Here is a 19,090-nt window from a genome sequence, read left to right as displayed (position 1 = left end):
TATGTTTACTGATATAGAAATGATTATTCTTAATGAAGGAGAATAATAGGTCAATATTCAATATCTTACAACCAGAACAGAAAGCAAACTAGCTGGTCCCTGATCCACAGAGTGTTTCTGTAATAATCTAAAAATTGCTGTGAAAGAGTCTCTCTTGTTCAGACACATCCAACAGCCTAGAACACAGAAGGAGAAAATTCTTAAAACACTGATACAGATACTTAATAATCAAACGTCTGACAATCTTTGCTAGGTGTAGCTGAATCTTGGGCTTGATCCTGTTGCTGCTTCAGGCTTAGCTGACTTCAGTAGAAGTTATGTGCCTCAGGTGGGGCTGCAGGATTGGAACTTTTGTTCATATAACAGTGTAGTTTTTACTGACTTTTGTATATGCTCTACACACACAAATATATATAGTACAGTTTTATATAATGTAAGAGATACTTGGCCAAATTTAACCCTCAGTTACACCCATGCAAACCCCACTAAAGCCAGTGAGACTTGTACTGGAACAGGGTCAACAGCAATTCTACAGGAACAGCTGCTATAGGATTGGGAACTACATGGTCTGGGCACTGAGGCATGCAATACTGCATATGTCATTGCAGAACAGAGAGGCTAATGTTTAAGGCACTGGACTCGGATTTAGGAGATATGGGTTCAATTTCTGACTTTTTTCCACAAACTTTGACACTTTTTGGTCAAGATAATCTCTCTGCCTCAGTTTCCCATCTGAGAAATGTGGATAACAATACTTCCTAGGTCTGTCTTGTCTATGTAGAGTGTAAGCTCTTTGGGACAGAGACTGTGCCTTATGATTTTTGTTTGTACAGCACCTAACACAATGAGGTCACAATCTCTGTGGGGTCTTTGGGCACTAGCACAATACAGATAATGTGTGAACATTAAACGTTCTAAACATTGGATGTTATTCTACCATAAATACATTGAGGATTAGGGTTCAGAAATCTGACACAATACACACACTGTATCACGTTCTGCCCTCATTGATACCTGTACAGATTTCACTGACCCTAGTGGAATTTGCCTAGGTGTAACTGAGGGTTACAGTTTTGGCCAAGTATTTCTCTTACTGTATCAGTAAACACTGAGGCCAGAAGGGGTGTAACTCCATTGTCCCAAATGTAGTTGCACCTGCTTACATAAGCTCTGCATGTAACCTCTGAACTAGGTTAATCAGAGGTTCCAGTCTTTTCTGTTATGAACTGTGTGCTAACTTAGGAGTTCCTACTTTTAGCTGTGGAAGTCCCCAGTGCAGTCACTAGTCATGGCAGTCATGGGGGGCCTCTCCAACATTTGAACTGTTGTGGGCCTTAGATGCTGGGGATGAGCTACCCCTGTCCAGGTGAAGAATGTAATCCTTTGTACAATGTGTGTTACATGTCTCCGTCTGTGCCCAGAGTTTACACTAATATATCCCCACCTAACTTCCATGATTTTTGGAGTTAGAGGATGATTCCCAATGCTTGCCTGGGTTGTTGATCCCGTTGTGTCTATATGTAGAAGCCTGGTTTGTTTGTTTTGTTGGTGGTTACATCAAATTACTCATTTGCAGTAATAATGGATTTTGTAGCAGACCCAGAATCTGTGGCAAGGAATAATTAGGGATGGGGGCTTGTATGCGTGTGATGTGCAGTTTCTTAATATTTTTTTAGTCCTGATTAAATATCGCCCCCCCCCCCCCAAATGCCATTGTTTGTTTTTGTTCACGCTTTCCTTGGAACCATGACAGGCATCAGCAATAGTTCAGCCAAAAACCCAGCCTGGAAAACACATCATAGCCGCAGGTCAGACAGTAAACACAGGTACATCAAATGCCAGCAGCTGGAGGAAACCAAACACTTGACTATGAAGTAAAAGGAGTATGTGTGCGTAATGAGAAAGCAGAGAAATAAAAACAAATACACACTATAACACCACCTGGAAGGGTTGTTTGTCTCTGGGATGTGCGGAGCAGTTCACGTTATCCTGTGGAATTACACATAAAGACGAAAGGAAAAGTGGACTTTCCCAACCAAACAGAAGCACCCCTTAAGGAAAAAAATCTTAACTACTGATCAGCTTACTAAGGGATGTGGTAAATTCTCTGTCACTTGGCTTTAAATCAAGATTGGATCCCTTTTTTAAGATATGCCACAGTTCAGTCTCAGGTTATTGGACTTGATGTAGGAATGACATTCTGTGGCCTGTGTTGTGCAGGAGGCCAGACTAGGTGATCATCCTGGTCATTTCTGGCCTTAAAATCTCTGTATTCCAGAATCTAGAAACTGCCTATGTGCTCGTCCTCAGCCAAACATCCTCTCTGATTCCATCCTCTCTAGCTAGTCATTATTTCTGCTTCTCACTGGCTTTGTGAAGACAGGTTGTACATACATTTATATAGTGCTTTACATCTTCAAAGTATTTTCTCACTACATTGTTGTGAGGTAGGTAAGCAAATATTTCCATTTTACAGCGAGACAAACACCTTTACAAAGTACAAAAACAAGTGGGCTAGTGCAGGGGTTGTCAATTTTTTTCTTTCTTTTTAACCCCCCCTCCCCCAACATGTTATAAAAATTCCATGGCCCACCTATGCCACAGCAACTGTTTTTCTGCATATATCCAGTAGCCGGCATTAGGGGATAGCAAGCAGGGCAATTGCCCAGGCCCCATGCCATAGGGGGCCCTGCGAAGCTAAGGTGCTTGGGCTTCGGCTTCAGCCCCAGGCAGTGGGGCTTGGGCTTTCTGCCCTGGGCCCCAGCAAGTCTAATGCCGGCCCTGTTCTCTGGTTTATTTTGGCAGACCCCTTGAAAGCTGCTTGTGGCACCCAAGGGGGTCCTGGGCCCCTATTGAGAACTGCTGGGCTAGTGCATGGTTGCCCACAGTTGAGGGTGCATATAACACTTTTTTTTTTTTTTTTTTGCGTGCATGTGTAATGCTGACAGACACTGGTTGTTGGCAGGCAGGATCAAACCGGGGACCTTTGAAGGTTAGTGCATGAGCCCTCTACAGCATGAGCTAAAAACCAACTGCCTATTGGCTACGATTATAGAGCGCGTGCACGCGCTCGCGCTCTCTCTCTCTCTCTCTTTTATATATATATATATGAATCTCAGTGCCACTAGATTGGATAGAACAGCACACCCAGAAAGTGTGTGGGTTACATGTGCACAGAAAAAAGTGTTAAAATTGTGTTGATTATTGGTCTTGTAGGGCAGGCTAGGGTTTTATAGTTGAGGCCTAGCTTGCTTGCCCAAGGCCTCATCTCAAGTCATTGTTATATGCTGAAGGTGTTTCAGGTTAGTTGCCACGGCTTGGTCTTCCCCCTAATCTGTAGAATAGTTGATTTGAACCTTGACAATTTTACCGTATGCCTGCATGCATAGTGTCTTTTGCTGTAATCATGTCTGGTCTCCCAAGTTAAGCAAAGTTCTCTTGAGTCATATTCTGAGAGGAGACCCTTCCAAGAAGCACCTAGATCAGGGGTCTCAAACACGCGGGCCGCATGCAGCCCATGGAGTTTATTTCCTGAGGCCCGCCATAAGTGCTGACTCCACCGGCAGCCAAGCTCCCTTCCTCCCCTGCCTCCCTCCTCCTCCCCGAGCGCGCTGCATCCCTCCTCCTCTGCCTACCTCCCAGCACTTCTGGCAGCACTTAGGACTTTCCAGGAGGGAGGGGGGAGGAGCGGGGACGTGGCATGTTCGGGGAAGAGGTGGAGAAGAGGCGGGGCGAGGATTTGGGGAAGGGGTTGGAATAGGGGCAGGGAAGGGTGAGAAGAGGCGGGGCAGGGGCGGGGCCTCATGGACTAGACAAGCAGTCTGAGGTATGAAGTTCAGCATGTATGATTCTTTGCTGTGAGTAGTTGGGAAGTATGTTTGTTAAAAGTGGCAACATATTTTGTATGAATAGTTACTTTAAAAAGTTCCTGCCATTACAGCTATGTTGATAGATTGTTAGAGTAGATCATCATCAGTGTTACTGACCACATAAGGAATAGTTACAGATGTTTATATTTTATTAAAACCCCTCTTTACATTACGGTTTTTAAAAAGTTAATACATTGACTTTTAATAGAATAGTATATTACTCTTCATTTTTTTCATTTTTGACTATACTTTTGTATCGTTTATAGAAAAGATTTCAGTGATGCAGCCCTCGGGCCAATGTACTATAGTCCTCATGTGGCCCTTGTGGCTGATTTGAGTTTGAGATCCCTGACCTAGATGCTGAAGTAACAGGTGGCCAATGGGTAAAAATTCTTTTTATTCTCCTTTGTCTTTATTGAGTCCGTGTCAGATCTCGTAGTAGCTTTTGTAAAAGAATGAGTATCCTTGCCATGCTCCAGATTACGTTTGGTTTACCTAAATTCTCCCTGCAGTTTCCATTGGAAAAGGTTTTATTTACTTCCTGTCCTAACTGTTGTGTCCTCTGTGAAACTCTGCCTAAATACAGGGACAGAGATGTCACATCCTAGTATTCCCCCCCTATATTTTCCTAATTATGAAGAACATAAGGCCAAATTGCAAGTTTCTGCCCAACAATCCCCTAACACCTTTACAATGAAGCTAGAGAGGACAATGAAGTGCCTAGAGCCAACACCCACAGCAAGAAGTGAAGTATCTGATAGGTTCATTGTGGAAGTAGTCAGTCTGGAGTTAAATGATCTAGTGAGAGAAACCTCTTGTATGGTGTTATTATCTCACAAAAATTAAAATGGATTGGGACTCATTCATTAAAGTGGCAATTCCTCTGGGCAGGAGCTGTGTCTTTTCTCTCTAAATAATTCCATGCACACCTGTTGCTTTATACAAATGTTAAAAAATAATTAACTAGTGAAGAAGGGATTGCTTGGCTGTCACTTTCATTGTCCTAAAACCATATGCAGCCAATTTACTGTTTTTATTTTTATTAACCCACATCACTTTCATCATCAGGCTTTTTTCCTCTCTTGTCTCAAATGAATGTCTCAGAGCAAGCTACTAATACTGGTGCCCTCCACTGGGTGGAGAGAATAACTTATATGAAATACAATAGCATTCTGACCATATCATTTACCTTACTTCGCACATCAAGGCAATTCCTCTTAAAAGAGGGGAAGAGAATAATTAACAAAGCCGGGGTGAAAGTAAAATTGAACTCTTACTTGTATGGGGCTGGCTCCACCCCCCCGAAGGGGCAGGGCCTTGGGTGGAAGGGGTGGGGCTGGGGGTCAGCATCCCCCAACCAGTCCATCTGCGCTGCCTGGCCCGTGCCACCTGGGGCTCCAGCAGTGATTTAAAAGGGCCCGGGACTCCGGCTGCTACTGCGGTATCAGCAGCAGCTGGCGGAGCCCTGGGCCCTTTTAAATTGCTGGCCCTGGGGCAGCTGTTCCTTTTGTACCCCGCCTCAGTGGCCAAGGGAACTGGGGGGGGGGGGGGGCAAAAGGGGCAATGATGTTAAAACTCTGCTGCAGCAGTGCTTTAAAGTCAGCTGTACGGGCCTGTACTGCTGGCCACTTTTTACCGGTTCTCCGTACCGGCCCGTACCGCCTTACTTTTACCCCTGAACAAAGCATAAAACATCTTAGAAACACATTGTTTAATTCAGAGCCAAATTCTGCTGTCACTTACAGCAGTGTAAATCTGGAATAACTATTGAATTCAGGAACATGCACCTTACAATGAAAGATTGAGCTCCTTTAGTTTATCTTGTTTATTAAAGAGAAGGTTTAAGAGGATACTTGAGCATGGTTTATAATTATCTACACAGGGAGAACGTATCTGATAGTAAAAGGATCTTTACTCTAGCAAGCAACAGTTGGAAGTTAATATCAGCAAAATTCAAATGTGAAAAAAGATGTAAATTTAAATGGGGCAGTTAACTAGTGGAACAGATTACCAAGAGAGGTGGTAAATTCTCAGTCACTTGGAGACTTTATTCAACACAAAGGCCTGTTCTACACGGGGTGGGGGGGATCGATCCAAGTTACACAACTTCAGCTACGTGAATAACGTAGCTGAAGTCGATGTACTTAGATTGACTTACCGCGGTGTCTTCACTACGGTGAGTCGACTGCTGCTGCTCCCCCGTCGACTCTGCCTGCGCCTCTCGCCGAGCTGGAGTACAGGAGTCGACAGGAAAACGCTCGGGGATTGATTTATCGCATCTAGACTAGACGGGATAAATCAATCCCTGCTGGATCAATCGCTGCCCGCTGATCTGGCCGGTAGTGAAGACATACCCTGAATGTCATTCTGAAAGGCATGCTCACATCAGCCTTGAGCTTCATGCAAAAATCCCTGAGTGAGAACTAAGGCTTGTTTTTTGCAGGAGGTCAAACTAGATGATCATAGACCCTGCTGGCCTTAAATTCATAGATTGCAGGTTGATTTTATGTAGTCAGTGGAGTTTTTTTTTATTTTATTTTATTTAAACTTATGCAGATGAGATCAGAATCTGGCTTTTGGTCTTTGATTCATAAATGGTAGTCGGTGGGAAAGAAAGTAATGCTATGTTTTATGTTGTTTCATTGTAGCAAAGTCTGCTGGTTCGATGCTTGGTCTGTCTTTTAAAATCCTCCGTCTGTCTCATAAAATCTTTACTGCCCAAATCTCTGGGCCCAATCCTGCAGTCCATATTCCTTGCTCTGTCAACATTCCCATGGACTGTGAGAGGTATGTGTGATATGGTTCTGTTCTTGGTCTGAAAGTGCCAGACTAAATGTGGTTCCAGAGCTTTGAGAAGTTTGCAGCTCGTTGGCTATTTTTAGGTGGGTCTGACACTAAAGGAAAATTAAAATTGATTTGTCCATTTGAAATATGTATTAAGTTGTGAGAGACAAATTAATTATTCCTCTTGATCTGAAAGGGCTAAAAATGAGTGAACTCTGTGCAATTATTATGCAACAGTGGCCAATGACTGAAGTTGCACTCATTCTACCCTCCTTCACAGTTATACTATTTTTCAGGTGATTGTGGTGGTGTCTTGTATTAGTTGGTTAACTAGTGGATGGCACCTGTAAAATGCTGAGCACCTTCTTAGACCAGTTTCAAGTCTCTGGGCATGAGCCTCTTTCAACAGATGCCCAGTAGTTATGGCCCTAACTAGGCAATTGGGTTCAATTCACCACTCTGCGAGATACTCTGTGTGACTTTGGGCAAGTCACTTATGCTCTGTGCCTCAGTTTCCCCTCTATAAAATGGAGATAAAGGGACTCCCAGTGAGGTAGGGAGGATAAATGCATTAAAGATTGAGAGGTGCCCAGATACAGTAATGAGGACCACAGAAGTATCTCAGATACAGAGAAGCATTTAGCATCTCTTAAGATCTTCCCCTAAAAGAGACACAGCATTTGCCTTTGCTAGATTAACTGTTATGTCCTCCTTTTCATGAAAACAAGGACATTTTGTAAACTCTGGGAGAGAAAAAATATAGCGTCTTTTACTACTGCTCAGATGATTAGTGTAGTTCCACAGAATGAATATTACTAATGTGTTCCATAAACCATGGAAGGTAATTGTCATGGAAATTTTAGGGGTAAAGCAAATTGTTCTATGAAAATGAAATGATTATGATTCCCCGTGGCTGATTAAGTAGCTTAGTATGAAACATTAATTAATATTTATGGAGATTGGTAGTGATTGTGAGAGCTAGTCCTTGTAGCTTTATATCCATTACAGATACAATTTGTTAGCTGTGTAAATATACAATAGCAGTGCATACAGGACATGTTAACACAGTTCAAAAGATAAAAATCTCAGGCAGTTTTAATGCTTGTACAGTTTATTCAATCAACAATTACATCTATTTTGGTAGTGCAGTGAAGTAAGCAAAATGGGACCTACCCTGTTCCTATGGAAGTCAGTAGCAAAATTCCCACTGACCTTAATGAAAGCAAGATCTGGCCATTTACCTACATTGTCAAATAACCTTTTTTACAGCTACCAATATGGGAAGCGTTATAATATTTATATTGTGATGCTCGGTTGAATTTCTATTATGATCATCTTCTCAAAATACAGTTTTTAACAATGTCAGGTACATTCCATCATAATAAAGATGACACTTCAGTAATGGTTAAGTGGATTCTGCTTTGGATAGCAGCAAAACAAACCCAGTCCCCACCCCCACCCCAACAAAGAGGCATTTAGAGTACAATCCCTTTACTGGATGTATTTCATTTCTATTTTGAATGATTCGTAGGTCTGTTGATCTGCAAAATCTACAGGAGCTGAGTGACACAACTCCAGGCTCTGTTTTGATTCTGAAGATTTTTGTCAATTTAATTGTATTTTGGTCTATCTTGATTCCTCCCCTCCTTCCCCCATGTGTTCTTGCTTTAGCTCTTAATTATTCTTAGCCCAGGCAACTAGTTTCTGGTTAGTCTTGCTTCCAGTTTATCATTATCTACTCCTAAATATGCAGGCCAAGATTTTCAAAAATAGGTGCCTAAATTTGGCTTTCAAATCCACATGTATATTTAGGGGTCTAACTTTAGGCACAGGGGGCTGGATTTGATTACTTCCTTCTGGAGGTCCCGTCCAGCCCCACATTGCTATGATTCAGACACCTACCTGAAAGCTGCCTGACTTTTCAAAAGTGCTGATCACTCAGGAGCAGCCATGGAAGTCATGGCAGTGACTTGTACTTAGACTTAAAGTAGATGGGAGCTGCTGGGTTGCCCAGCTCTTTTGAAAATCAGGCCACTTTTTTTATTTAGATGTCTAAATATATATTTAGAAGCCTAACTCTAGGTACCTCTTTTTGAAAATCTTAGCCACAGATTGCACCTTATAAAGGGTTGGATGTTGAGAAACATCTTAGTTACTTAAGAGCACAAGTCCCATTGAAAGACAAGTGGAGCTGCGTGCCTAAGTCAGTTAGGCATTTTTGAATATCTCAACCCAAATAGTTAACTATTAAAAATATGAGTGTGGTGCATTAGAATGGCTCCTCTGGGCACTGTAGATCAGACGGTGTGCTTTATGAGAGAATGCTTTGCCCAGGGCCCTAAGCATACTAACCCTGGTGTACTGGCCAAAGCCTAGTGAGGGTAAGTTAAATTAAATTCAGCCTACAAACATTTTCTCTGCAGTTTCAGTTGGAAAAAAATATTCCTGTCCTAAATGATTGTGCAGATGGCTACCTGATTTCACTCCCAAAATATACAAACAGGCTGGATTTATAGGTGACATAGCTGGTGTTATACCAATAGAATAAAAACCAGCAGGATCTTATTAAGAGGGATAAGGCAAAGATGCCACATTTATTGTAAATATAATGATAAAGCAAAAGATAAAAGTAAACAACGTTGTTTGACTACTTATTCCTATTACTACTTATTCCTTGTATACACACACACACATATAGATAGATAGATTTATTTACACAATCATTTATTTAAGTTCTGTATAGGTGTTATAGTTACCAGCCTAGAAGTTGCTCATGCCAAGTTACTGGCCAGGTATCTTGGTCATGAGGATGGAGCCGAGTCTGTGTCAGGTGCACCTGATGCTCCTGGAGGCTGGCAGCAGAACCAGAGACTCAAAATCCTCAGTCTTGAGAGTCCATTCTGATAGGAATTAATTCCTATGTTAGTCTATGGGAGCTGTTTCATTCTGCTGTTGCTGACTCAATCAGCAGATGGCACATTCCTGGTGGCTCCACACTGTCCAAAGTTTGTGTTTCTCATCCTTCCAGGTGATGGGGTGGATCCCAGTTTACCCTCTGGGGATTCTGGTGGTCCACTTTACACATTCTTCGGTCGATGGATACTCCCTTTCTAGGCTGGCACCTCCCTAACCATTCATGTACATCAAGCATTCATCAATATACATTCCATAACTTAACCATATTTTAATTTACTGTCTCCACCACTTTCAGGGTGTGTGCTAATTCATTTGAGACTCCCGGCCCTTTTTGGGGGTCTAGGAGCCGTTGCTGTTACAATGAAGTGAAAGTCACTTAACGGCTTATAGTGTTTGTTTACATTGTATCAATTACTTCAAGAACAAAGTCAATTAACTTGTTTGTAAGTTTTACATAGTAATAAAGTATCTCTCACAGGATAGATACAATCAATGGTTTCTACAGACAGTAGCTTACAAGTTTTAACAGAAGACCCAAGAGATTTTTGTACTTGGTGAAACTGTTGGATTTTAAAGTGTGGGGGACAAATTATTGGGGGGTCACTGTCACTTGGGGGAATCACTGTTAGTACCTTCTTTAATATCCCTACACTGGGTCATTGAAGAAGTCCCAAAATATGTGGACCATGTTTCCAGGCCCTTACATCCAACCCGGCAGTTCCCCCTCCTGTTGTGGATGGCTTGTAGGTTGAGTTTTTATGGCAGCAAGGATTGGGGTGGAAAGCCTCCCCCATTGGTTCCTTGGTAGATGCTGATTGTCAGGTTGCAAGGTATACAGAATTTGGCATGCAGTGCTCAAATAAATCAGCTGTTGCAGGGTGAGAGCAACAGAAGAACAAGTCAGAATCCTTGGCGGTGACTGATTTTTCCTTTTGCTCATCACATATTAAAGTAAATACTGCTCAGTGGCCAGAAGCCTTGCGGTACATATTAGTCCAGATGAAAATAGAATTTATCATAAAAAGTGTGAACTTTTTGGCACTCAGCACGGTCTTTATGTATTGTTTTACAAAATGGTGTGTATATGTTTGTGTATGTGTGTAGTTTGTTAAAAGCTGAGGTAATAAGCTGCACAGAGGAAGCCATTGGCAGCGTACAAGACCTTTTATTGGGTCTACCATAACAGGAACTATGCTATGTATTCTTGAGCGCCATCTACTGGCACTTTGTACCTCTGTAAATAGTTAATAGAGAGCTCTCTTGTAACATGGACTAAAAACGAGAAGAAGTTCTTTTGCCATCAGTTATATCCATCTATACCTCTCAACCTGCAAAGGCCTAAATGTGTGACAAACTCAGGGTCAGACCCACGATTAGCTTAATGGGGTGTGAGGGACAACAACGACACACGCAGAAAACTGAATTCGTTTCTGTAGTGTAAATAATTCTATTACATCAGTTTCATGATTTTTTATTTTTCACGTAAATAATTTTCAACCATAAAAGGGGGAGGGGGGCATGGATACTAAATTTGTGTGGATTTAACATAGCGTTAACATCCCATTCAAATTACAAACGACTCCAAAGGACTATTTAGTTGATGGTTCTCAATACGTGACAGCCAGGACTTTTCTCTAAGATTCCATTCATTTTACATGTACAAAACCTTTCATAATGCTTTCCCCTTAACATACTAATAGATGCAAATGCATATGCATCTTATCAGTGCATTTAGTTGCTTAGCACTGAGGTCTGCATTTTTCTCTTCCTCTGAAAATTGTTTGAAACTATTTCGTAAGGAAGCATTTAGGTGGTTTTAACTGACTGTTGAAGTGTTGCACAAATTGTTCCTGTTTTTAAAGGATTTACGGAGAACCACAATCTCCAGCAGCTATTTAGGAGCCTAACTCCATGTACAGTATTTGGCTCTTTGAATAGGAGAGCAACTGGGAGAATAATAAGATAGGGTTGCCATATTTTAAAAAAACAAAAAGAGAACACTCCATGGGGCCCCGGCCCCGCCCAAACTCTACCCCTTCCCCGCCCCACCCCAACTCCACTCCTTCCCCAAAGTCCCTGCCCAAATTCTGCCCCCTCCCCTGAACGTTCCGCCCCCTGCTCCTCCCCCTCCCCTGCTTCCCGCGAATCAAATGTTCGCGGGAAGCCTGAAACAGGCAGGCAGCAGGTAGGCTGGGGCTGGGACTGGGGTGGTGGCGGGGGAGGGGGGGGCGGCGGCACGAGGAGTCGTGGCCCAGTCCGGCCCCCCCGGCCGAGCAGCTCTGGCCTCAGTGTCTCCAGCCCGGCTCAGCTCGGGCCCTGGGGTGCCGGCCCCGGTTCCGGCCGAGCGGCTCTGGCCCGCCCCGGCGGCTCTGGCCCCGGCCCCGGCGACTCCAGCTCAGCTCGGGCCCTGAGGCACCGGCCCCAGCTGAGCGGCACCAGCCGGCGGCTGAGCACCCCCAACCCCGGTCCCAGCGGCTCCGGCCCGGCCCGGGCCCCGGTTCCGGCCGAGCAGCTCCGGCCCGGCCCTGGCCGAGTGGAGCCAACCAGCGACCGAGCACCCCCAGCCCTGGCCGAGCGGCTCCGGCCCAGCCCTGGCCGAGCGGCGCCAGCCGGCGGCCAAGCACCACCGGTCCCGGGAGCTCTGGCTCTGGCCCCAGCGCCTCCAGCCCGGATCCAAGCCCCACGACCCCTCCCTATTTTCCCAGACATGCCCGGCTTTTTGGAATTTCCTCCCAGACGGGGATTTGAGGACCAAAAAGCCGGACATGTCCTGGAAAATCCTGACATATGGTAACCCTAAATAAGAGAAAATGAATCTGGAGACTATAAGGGCAGAAAGATGGGTGCAGTATCATCTATTGCCTTCAGCAAGCAGGCATCTGTAGAAGCTCATCATTACAGTTGTTCTCACGCAGATCCTCTGATAAGGTATTGAAAGATGGGGAGAAGCCATTTATAGGGCGAAGAGAGTGGAATCTAAGGAAGCTAATGTGAAGAAATTAAAAATAATGAAAGGGCGGAAAACCCTTTGTAAATCTCTTATTCTGTGTCATGCACAGCTGCTAAGAGCGTGGGAGATGCCAATCTAGGGCTGATGGAACAAAGATCCCACCTCCAGGAATTCCCATCACAAGTTCTGCCTGTATGCAGAATGGAAACAGCAGTTCAGTGCCCTCCTGATTTCACTTAATCAGTTCATTTTTTTGCCTTGAAACAGCAGTGAGATTTAAAAAAAAAAAAAGTTTATTTGGTTTAGCCTCCCCTCCCCCACTATAGTGTCTTCCAGGTTCCTTGAAACTGTCAATTTCCTATCTGCACACCTTGGAGTGCTTTTTCCCAATCAATCCCTTCAGCCTGGTTCATGAGATCTAGAAATAATACAGTGCTTGGAGCACAGTTCTTCATCTCTGAATAGAAGATATTTAGAATCATTCTTAGCACAGAATAAATGTTTATGTTTATCTTTTGCTTGGAGTACTCAAACAAGCACAGGTTAAAGCTAGATGTAACCCAGGTAGATCAAAAATGTATAGCCCCAAACCCCAAAGCCACTCTCTGGAAAGGGTAGTGAAAGCAGGGCCGCCCAGAAGGGGGGGGGGGGCAAGTGGGCAATTTGCCCCAGGCCCCGGGCCCTACAGAGGCCCCCTTGAGAATATAGTATTCTATAGTATTGCAACTTTTTTTATGGAAGGGGCCTCCGAAATTGCTTTGCCCCGGGCCCCCTGAATCCTCTGGGCAGCCCTGAGTGAAAGAGACAGGGCTAGAAAAAACTCAAGCTGCGTAGGTGGGACTAGGTAAAAAAATACCTTTCCCCGCTCCTTGGGAGCATGGGCAACCCATTTCACCATGTATTTGGGGGAGAAGGATTTCTGAATTGGAGGGTGGCCAGCATAGAGCATGTAGGTTTCCTTTTCTTTTCCACTCTGAAACCTTTTTTGCTGGTGAGTCTTGACAAACCAACAACTTCAAGGTCCTGGTTCAGCAAAGGACTTAAGTATGTAGCTAATTTTAAGCACATGAATAATCGGGATGAATTGTATGCTTAAATGCTTAATTGAGTTGAGTGAAGTCCTCATTAAGGAAGCTGAACAGACCATTCATCTCCATAGAAAAGAGCAACACATTTCAGAAGAACTAGTGATAGGGTGACCAGACAGCAACTGTGAAAAATCAGGACAGGGGGTGGGGGAATAATAGGAGCCTATATAAGAAAAAGACCCCAAAATTGGGACTGTACCTATAAAATCGGGACATCTGGTCACCCTAACGGTTGAGTATATTTTTCCAAGTACTTCTGCCAATGTTACAGGAGGACTTGATGTTAACATAGACCTATTTCTACAGTCTGTACTCATGATGAGTAGTGCTTACTCATACAAGTAGTCTCCCTGAAGTCAATAGAACTACTTGTATGAGAAGGTGTAACTTAGCACAAGGAAAAGATGTGGAATCAGGCTAAATGATTTTAAGTTGTTCAGGGCAGGGATATTGTCTGTTTTATACAGTGCCATGTATATTTATGGTGCTGTATAAATAATGATTAACAGTTCCCTGCTGAAGTAATAAGCTGGGCACTTCGAACTATGGAAACAGAGAGATCTTTCATTTCCTTTCAGAATGATGCCCCCTAAAATCTCTGAAATCAACATTAATTATCCCTGACTTATTAAGTTCAGGTCCTGTTCATCACGTATTTGCCTCCATCTTCCAAATCTGTTTCCTTATACAGGAGCATTTGTAGCTCTGCTCAAGACCTGTGAGAGTTCTGCTGCTAAAGAGGATGTTTAGGAAATGGAAGAAAAAGAAAAGTAACTAGAAGATTGTGGCTCTTCGCTTCAGAATCACCATGTTTCTACACAGGGAAAAGAACCTGAGCATTCTGAAAAACTAGTCCACAGAGCCAGGAAAGACTTGTTCCAATGGAAATACGAGAGACCATGATTAAAGCTCTTGGTTTTCTGTCAGACAGGGAGGAGGAAAAAGAAACAAAGCAAGTTTTCATTTTAAAAATAAAAACCCAGTATGTTGCAGTGGGTTCCACTGCATTCCTCTGTATCGTTAATGCCAAGTGAGAACCACCAGATATGGGCTTATGTCTGAACAGGTAACGTGCAAAGTTTTAAAAATAAAAAGGGACCAGTCAAACTGATGTCCTCCAATTCATTATAATAAGTTGGCCTATTCCTCTTAGCAATGGTGTTCCTATTATGTCTGTATGTACGGTATCAGAATTGGGAGGCACGATGGAATAAAGACAATTTCGCACATTTCTCCAGGATAAAGTCTTCAGAACTTCACTGCACAGGATTTCCAAGATCAACTCTGTTTTACAGATCTCATAACAATTTATCTTGACTGCTTTTTTTTTTTTTTTGTCCTCACCACATTTTGCCTTTTTACTTTTTTGGGTATTTGGTTAAATGATTGGTGGGCAATGATGAGGATTCATTTAAACAAAGCTAAATATTATAGGCCATCTCAATTTCCTTTCACCCTAAATGTAAGGGTTATAAAGCTGAGAGAGCTGCTTGAGCCAGATGGCTAGAGTTGAATCATAGAAGCATGCGCAAAGCTGTGAGGAAAGTCTCCTTGAGAAATTAAATCCCATTCCACTAGTTCTTTCCTCTTCCTGAGCAGAAAGAACTTGTGTGTCATCTGATCACATTTGCAATGTGGCAGTTTGGCTCACTGTGCACATTTTCCCTGAACACAATGGGATAAATTGTGGATTTATCACTAGCTCTGAGTAAGGGGCCGTGTGTATTTGTGCTATGCACGGAGCAGACCTGGACCAAACTGTAACTCAGTTGAAATTTGGTCCCTGGCTCCTCTCTCACTCCAGGGGGAAATAATCCGTGCCTTCCCTTTTCATGGTGCAGATTACGGTAATAGAGAGAGCCTGGAGCACTAGGCCTGGTGCAAGATCTGAGGCCTGAACCAGAGGCTGTGAACCAAAGTCAGGCCATGTATTCAAATAGTTGTTTACAAGTTCACTGTCCAGTATATGAACTTGGCAAAGTTGTTGCTAATGTACTAGGCACTAGATATTTACGTAAAAATATTCTAGCTAGTACAGATACATTCCCCCCCCCCAATTGCCGCCACCGGTCGCGATTGCGATCGCGGCTTTTTTTTTTTTTTTGCTTGGGGCGGCAGAAATGCTGGAGCCGGCCCTGAGAGGGGGGCTAATATCAGGGTGCCCCCCTTCCCCCTGCTCCTTCCCCCCCTGCCACCTGCTTACCCCATCTCCATAGAGAAGCAGGGGGACAGGACAGGGCTCAGGACGGAGAGAGCTTGCTAGCAGCAGTTTGCTATCTCAACTTGCTTAAAAAGGCAATGTCCTTAGAGTGAGGTCCATGTACTTAAAGGGGCAATGCACATTTCTCGCTCTCTCTCTCACACACAGGGTGTGTCTCTGTCTCTGTCTGCCATGCTGTCTCCCCACCTCCATTTGTGCTGCCTTGTAGAGTGTGAGGCTACATTAACAACGTGTTAACCCTTGAGGGCTCAGCCAAGTGCTTGTTCATCATTTAGCAGTAAGGCATTCCCTGGGAAATATCCCACCCTCTTCCACACTCTGACTTCACCATCTCAACCAAGCTTCACAATCATCATTGCTGTGAACAGTATTAAATTATTTGTTTAAAACTTATACTGTGTGTGTGTGTGCGTGTGTGTGTGTGTCTTTTTTGTCTGGAGAAATTTTTTTCCCTGGAACCTAACCCTCCCCATTTACATTAATTTTTATGGGGAAATTGGATTAGCTTAACATCATTTTGCTTAAAGTCACATTTTTCAGGAACGTAAGACATAACTACAACTTTAAGTGAGGAGTAACTGTAATTTGTTTGTTTTAGTCTATAAATGTAGGAGTCCTTTGCCTTTATTCTTTGCCTGACCTGGGGACGGCAGAAACTTCCACTGCCAACTGAGCTGTTCCATGCTACTAGGCGTTCATGTGCCAGTCTACCTGTAACCACAGAGCCAGGGCACTAATACTGTGGCTAGAATTAACCTGGCTGAGTGCCTTTGCCACTGAACGGTGCCTGTGGTCTTGTGTTACGAGTAAGGTTGAAGTCTGTTGAACAAGCAGGCTGCATTATCTGCTACTAATAACATTGAAACTCCAAGGACAGAAGCATTGAGCAGGCCAAATGGCCCTCCTGCCCCTCTCCCCCCCCCCCCCCCGATTGGCCCTGCCCCTAACTGCGCAGAAGGGATTGGTAGCCCTTTGAGCTGCTCTCCTGACACACACACACACACACACACTATGACCTGTGATGGCAGTACTCCATGCAAGGGTGTAGTAGGTCAGTCAATGCTCCCATACTCCCCTGTTTGGGCACCAAGGGCAAGCCAACAACTATGATGTTCTGTCTTGATTGGATAGATAGGTCACATGGTATGTTTGTGTCCTGACCTAATTAATAGAATCTGGTGCAAATACTTGTGATTATGAATTCAGAATTTGCAGTTCTGCAGCATTCTCCTCAAAATGTGCTGTAATCTCCTTCAGGAGAACATTTGTGAAAAATGAACGTAGACAAAGCACGTTTGTCATGGATTATTTTTTTCAGTGTTCACCCAGCTTTACTAGCCATATCTTTTCATAAACTGCATAATACCGTTTTATGTACTACACAGTCTCATAGTAGAGGTTGTTTTTGGTACCTGGTGGCAGTCAGATAGATCTCCGTTTAGAAAAAATATTTGGAGTGTATGAACGTGTGTATAATAGATATTATCCCTTTGTCCCTCATGTCTACTTAGATTAGATGCTTCATTGCAAAGATTGTCTACTACTCTGTTTGAACAGTCCCTACTCTAGTGGGTTTTCTCCTTTGGGTGGCCATTAGTCATTTACTACCATAATAAAATATTATATGTATATGCTTCTATAATGCGTGTGCACACACACATTCTGTATATAGTATAATGCAACCAAATGGCCAATATTTGGTGATATGTATGCTTCATACAACACTTTTAGTTACCAAAGTATCATGGCTGGCTCTGGCTTTTTGGCCACCCTAAGAAAAAAAACAAAAACAAAAAACGGGGCGGCCAGAATGGCAAAGCAAAAAAAAACCTGCGGAGCGCAGGTGCAGGGGGACCAGCTGGGGGAGGGAGCGGGCGGGAGAGAGAGAGAGAAGGGGGCGGCCAGAGCTACAGCAGGGGCGCTGCCACATGGCCCCTCCCGCTGCGCCGCCGCCTGCCGCGAGGACTCCGCTCCGGTTGGCGAGGAGGGAAGGAAGGGGACTGCCCTGCAGGGCGCTCTGGTTCTCTGCGCCGCCACCCCCTACAGGGCAGCTGGAGCGGAACAAAACAAAACAAAAAAGAGCGGCCGTGCCGCCCTAGGATTGGGCAGAATGCCGCCTCGAACAATCTGCCGCCCCAAGCACCAGCTTGCTCAGCTGGTGCCTGGAGTGGCCCTGCAAAGTATAGATTCTTGTCAGGTAGCCAGTAGAGAACATAAGAACGGCCATACTGGGTCAGACTAAAGGTCCATCTACCCCAGTATCCTGTCTTCCAACAGTGACCAATGCCAGGTGCTCCAGCGGGAAGGAATGGCACAGGTAATCATCAAGTGATACATCCCTGGCACCCATTCCCAGCTTCTGGCAAACAGTACATGACACTTTTTGTATTTGGGCTGATGTATTAATTTGGTATCTGATAGAACTAGTCAGGTGTTTGTTTTTCTAGTTAGTTATCAGTCTGCTACAAACTAAGAGGTCATTTAAGATGGAGAGGGAAAATTTACAACCACTGATTAACTCTGAGAGGTCTAATCCTCCTCAGTACATATGAGTGGAAGGGGAAAAAAAATCACTGTTTGCTTTCTTTTAATGAACAAAATTTGGGTCCTTCTGAAAATGGGGATTTCTGCCAGAGGGCATGTACAATATGCTGCTTCCTTTCTTTGTCGTCCAATGGCTGCTAATGATTGATGGATACTCCAAACCTAGCTCCTAATGGTGATATTTATTAGTTCAAGCAAAACAAAGAGAATGTATCTTGATAACCTTTAATGTAGGTCTTAGCCCATTAATAAACCTCATCCAATCATCAGTGCCTTTAATTCTGTCAGACATGCCTGATCACCCTGGCTGTACCTTGTTTATACCTCTTCATTCCTTATTCGTTTTATCCTTTCACACTGTAAATGGGAAGGCCAATCGTCTATTCAGAACTCCAAAACTAGACATACAAAATGCCTAGACACAGCAGATGCACTGTCCCAGCATGGGAAGGGTTTGCTTTGTGGTCTCAGGATTATTTATTTTGTGCAATAGGAATACATTTCCTAAAAATAGTGGGCAGTGGCGCTATATTGACCTTTATGAGCTGAGTATTTAGCCCATTTATTTAATCTGAAAGTCACTTTGGTCCCTGAATGGAGAGCAGCCAGACGAGGAGAGGAGAGATAGAAAAGAGATTGAAATGAAGGGGCTAAGGAATCGGAGGAGGGGAAAAAAGACAGAAGAAGCAGAAATAGAGTAATGATTGTGTTGGTTCTG

The 19,090-nt window shown here is 43.8% G+C and overlaps 1 protein-coding gene across 8 annotated transcripts in view; it reads left to right on the top strand.

Moving 5' to 3' along the window:
* CHST11 (carbohydrate sulfotransferase 11) overlaps positions 1-19,090 on the top strand; it is a 276,479-nt gene that overhangs the window by 68,667 nt on the left and 188,722 nt on the right. The window lies entirely within an intron of this gene.

Source organism: Chrysemys picta, chromosome 1 (assembly GCF_011386835.1).
Source record: "Chrysemys picta bellii isolate R12L10 chromosome 1, ASM1138683v2, whole genome shotgun sequence".
In the NCBI taxonomy this organism is placed as follows: domain Eukaryota; kingdom Metazoa; phylum Chordata; order Testudines; family Emydidae; genus Chrysemys; species Chrysemys picta.
This window is presented reverse-complemented; position numbering and strand designations above follow the sequence as displayed.